Raw genomic sequence first — 5,352 nt, 5'->3', positions numbered from 1 at the left:
CCAGGTTGACCGCCACGGTCAGATTTTAACCAATATAATTATACCCATAAATTCAAATTCAAATACAATGTGATTTTCCAAACATGCTCTTACAGGTTGGAGTTGGAGTAGCGCAATCATGGACGCAGCTGCTGCGTGGCTGGTTGATTTGGTCAAATTCGTTGACGTAGTAGCTACGTTGGTCGTACATCATTTCTTCTCTGGTTTTGCTATTCGTTCCCGAAATTAAAGTGAAGGCAGGCAGAGGTTAAAGATCTCGGAAGTCGGGAATTATTTAAAAAATTATAATATACTGAAATAGCGATACAAACCTAAATATATATACTAAGTAAGGATAATGCACATAAAGTCTGGCCTCTTTATAACAACGTTCTTATATAAAAATACTTTACTATAAAAGTCAAGCTTTTTCGAAACCAAATTTCATGTTATGTTATAATAAATGTTCTATATAATAGCACTTCGTTATAACATCCAAAAATGTTCGGAACAAACGAGGCTGATATAGAGAGGCTTAACTGTATTATTGATTATAACATACTAAGTTACATAATACTTTTTGTTGGCATTCATATTGAGATTGACAGTCTTTATTGTATTCTCCAAGCAACTAACTATAAGCAAGTAATAAGATATTTTTAATAATTTGTGAGTATTTTAACTAATGAAAATATTACAATGTATAATTCTATATATTAGTTAGTATTCAAGCCAAACAAACTAAAATTATATAAACCAAAATCGAAAAGAGAAAAATCGAATCATAACAAATTTAATTAAGTATGATATTGGTATAATATTTTAAAAAATCAAATATAAAAATACCGGATCAAAATATCATACTGTAGTACTGATCGACAAACCCCTACGTATAAAGTGTCAATTGGGTGATAGCGCGAGGTTTTGGTAGGAGAAGCACGTGTTTTTCAAATGGGCAACATGTGGAATGTTACGCAACGCCTTCCTGATGATCTTTGGAAGGGCAACGTAAGGCTAAGTAACCGATGTCAGTGCGGTTGCTGTCCGCCAATGAGGTCCTCGCCGCACGCTAGACTAGATTGTCAGTGCCGTGCGGGAAAACCAATGTCGTGGGCAATTGCGGAAGCTTGAGAGAGAATTGGGTTTTGAATGATGATGATGATTTTATTGATGAATGAAAATGCTGATTACAATGATGCGGTGTCGAGGGGGAGAGACACCAGAAAATGCTTGCTTGAAAATGTTTGATTGTTTGGTCCCCCTTAATAATGCTTAAAAAAAATAAACCAACATTACAAGACTAGTCCTAATAAAGCTGTAGAAGCACACTGAAATGAAAATGATGAAAACTAGTCTATGATTACAATGAAAAGGACTTAGATTATTACAAGGAAAAACTAAGTCCGATGGCAGCATCTTTGTCTTGCGGGTCTGCGCGCGCGTTGCTGTGGGCGCGCGCGACACTTGATGTGCTGGCCTGAGGCTGGGCACTGGTGCTTGGCATCAGGGTCTGTGCGCGAGGCGCTGCTGGAATGGGCCTGCAGCTGGGCGCTGGCGAGGCATCAGGATCTGCGCGCGCGGCATTGTCAGGGCGCGCGGCGCTGTTGTCATTGGCCAGCCCTTGGGCGCTGGCGAGAGGCATCGGTGGGGCGACAGAGGCACATGCGCGCTTGTCGCTTGGCGCAGCCAAGACCACGGGGCCGACCATGGCGCTAGGCATTGTGAGGCTTGCTAGGCCGCCATGGGGCGCGGCCAAGGGGTCATGGGGCATGTCTGGAAAGCAGCCCATGACATTCTCCCCCACCTGAGTTGGCGCCGTCCTCGGAGCCTTATGATGATGATGATGATGATGATGATTCTGATGGTTGTTGGATGGGAGGTCTGCGCCCCTCTGTTCTTTGAGCTTGCTGTTGTAGCGAAGCAATGATTGCATGCGGCTGACATGGAAGACTGGATGGATCTTCCACCAGGATGGAGTTTTGACCTGGTATGTGGACTTCCCAATGCGTTTTGCAATGGGCAGGGGCCCAATGTATTTTTGTTGCAGGCGAGGGTCATGGGTCCTTTCTGCAAACAAGTACCGCTTTGGGATGCATAGCATTACTTTGTCCCCTGGTTGATGTTGGGCAAAGCAAAGATTTTGTTCGGTGAACCTTTTTGCCCGCTCTTGGGCCCTGATGAGATAGCTCCGCACTATCTCCATGTTGCGCTCCCATTCGCTCGAGAAGTTGGCAGCTCGAGGAGATTTCGGCATGGTTGATGCATTCACCGTTTGCGGGAGAAGCGGTTGCTGTCCGGTAACAATTTCAAAAGGGCTCTTGTTTGTATGATGGCTCTTTTGAGAATTGAAACACAGTTGAGCAGCATCCAGGAGCTTCACCCAATGCTTCTGTGATCCGGTTGCGAAGTTGCGGAGATATTCCTCCAGCATGTCATCGAACCGGTCTGTCTGGCCATCCGATGGTGGATGGATGTCTGTGTTGTGACTCAATGTTGACCCAAAGCACCTGAAGAGATGGGTCCAGAAGTTGCTAGTGAAGCGTGAGTCGCGCCTACTAACAATGTTTTTGGGCAGGCCCCAATGTTTGACAATGTGCGAGAAGAAGAGTCGAGCTGTATCTTCTGCTGAGATGTTTTGCGGGGCTGCTATGAAAGTTGCATAGTCTGAGAACTGATCTATGACAACCATGATGGATGCAAGATTGCTGACTTGGGGCAATCCCGTGATGAATCTGAGGGAAACACTTTCCCATGGTCTCTGAGGGACATGTAATGGCTGCGAGGGTCCCGGCTGTGATGAGTGATCCGACTTGTCCTTGTGGCATGGCTGACAAGTCTTCACACGATGATGAGCGTCACCAGTCTTTTGAGGCCGATGACATGATGACTGATTGTTGCTGCGAAGGGTAGCCTGAACCTGAGGTTCATGTCTGTTGACTACCTTCTCCAACTGCATGGCCGAGATGTTTTCAGCGGCCATCTTTATGGGAAAGCATGGTATGGTGCAGGGCTTGGCCCCTTTTTCTCCCATCATCAGGAGCATGTTGGCATATGGTACTGGTATGGTGTTGGTTTGCCTCATGAAATCCAAACCCACTATGATGTCGAAGTCATCTATGATTGCGATGCGCAGGTCGATGCTTCCTTTGTATGGGCCAAGTTTCACTGGGACATTTGTAGCTGTTCCACCCAATGTCTGGGGTGGTGAGTTGATAGCCTTGACGCGGCCTTTGCTCTTTTGTACCACAAGACCTAGGCGCTCTACTTGCGTTGATGACAAGTAGTTGTGGGTGGCACCCGTGTCTATCAAGGCGTGAAGGGGCTTGCCGTTCACTTTCAATTCGACGAACATTAGGGTCCTCGCTTGTTTAGGAGGTCCTTCGTCCATCTTTTCTTTCCCTTTCCTGGTGATCGGGACTGATGTTTTCTTAGGAGGAGATGCACTGGTCCCCGCTAAGGCATGAGGGATAGAGCCAACAATTGCATTGAAGGCGCCTACCTGGTCGTCGTCTGATGAGTCTGATGTGTCTAACTCACCCTCGACCGTCTGATGAGCATTGACCTTGATGTTTGGGCATTCATTGTTCCAATGTGCCCCGCCGCAATGACGGCATTCTGAGGGAGGCTTTCTCCCCTGATTGTTGTTGATGGATGCAGCACTGTTGCTGTTGGAGGGAGGAGTCTTAGTTTTGGATGCACTCCGATCTCCCCCACTTTTGCTTGGGCCACCATTGCTGGGATGGTGCCCGTTGAATCCCCCTCGGACAGACGGCTGGGGCCTGTCGTTCTGAGTTCCCAAATGATAGTCGCCAAGGCATTCTGCAGCTTGAATGGCCTTGGGCAGGGTGTCTACCCGTTGTCGCTGTAGTTCCATACGGGCATGAGGTTTCAAACCTTCTATGAATGCGAAGAGTTTGTCTTTGTCCCCCATGTCGCGTATGTTTAGCATGAGTGCGGAGAATTCGCGCACGTACTCCCTCACTGATCTGGTGTGGCGGAGGTCCCGTAGCTTTCTCCTTGCATTGTATTCCACATTTTCGGGAAAGAACTGCAGGCGTATGGCTACCTTCAATTCGTCCCATGTCTGAAGAGTATCTTTACCGGCCTTGATGGCTTCGTGTTTGACCCGCCACCAAAGTTTGGCATCGCCCTGAAGATACATGGCAGCAGTCGCTACCTTTTTGGATTCCTCCAAATGGCCCACGGCATCGAAGTATTGTTCGATGTCGAAGATGAAGTTTTCCACTTCTTTAGCATCCCGGGATCCGTCGTATGGCTTTGGCTCCGGTATCTTAAGCTTTTGTGGAATGGGGGTGAGGTCTGCTGCACCCCTGATGTGATGGTTGCCTTCTCGAAGTAGGCTCTGTAAGGCAGCATTGACAACGTTGAGCTTGTCTGTCAAGTCGTTTATGGTTTGCTGCATGGCAGTTAGTCTGTCTGCCTCATGTTGCTGATGGGCTAAATCGTCGGCACGCTCCTGTTGGAGGTCCTCAAATTTGCCATGAATATTGGCAGTTTCGATGGCTGCCGTTTGTCGGTCCTCGTCGGAGTCACGACTGATGTTTGCAATGTCATTTTCGGCCTGCCGCATTCGGCGGTCCAGGTCGTCCAACCTTTGCACTAGGTTGTTGCTTTGATCAGGCACCGTTTCTACGATGGGTCGTAATCGGTCAACCGTCTCTTCTAGGGATGCTAGACGCTCCCCATGATTCACCATGGTCAGAAATGGTGATGATGGCAAATGTTTTCCCTCGTCCGATGTCGAGCCTAGGCTCTGATACCAACTGTTACGCAACGCCTTCCTGATGATCTTTGGAAGGGCAACGTAAGGCTAAGCAACCGATGTCAGTGCGGTTGCTGTCCGCCAATGAGGTCCTCGCCGCACGCTAGACTAGATTGTCAGTGCCGTGCGGGAAAACCAATGTCGTGGGCAATTGCGGAAGCTTGAGAGAGAATTGGGTTTTGAATGATGATGATGATTTTATTGATGAATGAAAATGCTGATTACAATGATGCGGTGTCGAGGGGGAGAGACACCAGAAAATGCTTGCTTGAAAATGTTTGATTGTTTGGTCCCCCTTAATAATGCTTAAAAAAAATAAACCAACATTACAAGACTAGTCCTAATAAAGCTGTAGAAGCACACTGAAATGAAAATGATGAAAACTAGTCTATGATTACAATGAAAAGGACTTAGATTATTACAAGGAAAAACTAAGTCCGATGGCAGCATCTTTGTCTTGCGGGTCTGCGCGCGCGTTGCTGTGGGCGCGCGCGACACTTGATGTGCTGGCCTGAGGCTGGGCACTGGTGCTTGGCATCAGGGTCTGTGCGCGAGGCGCTGCTGGAATGGGCCTGCAGCTGGGCGCTGGC

This window comes from Nicotiana sylvestris, chromosome 8 (genome assembly GCF_000393655.2).
Source record: "Nicotiana sylvestris chromosome 8, ASM39365v2, whole genome shotgun sequence".
Lineage (NCBI taxonomy): Eukaryota > Viridiplantae > Streptophyta > Magnoliopsida > Solanales > Solanaceae > Nicotiana > Nicotiana sylvestris.
Note: the sequence above shows the minus strand (reverse complement) of the source record.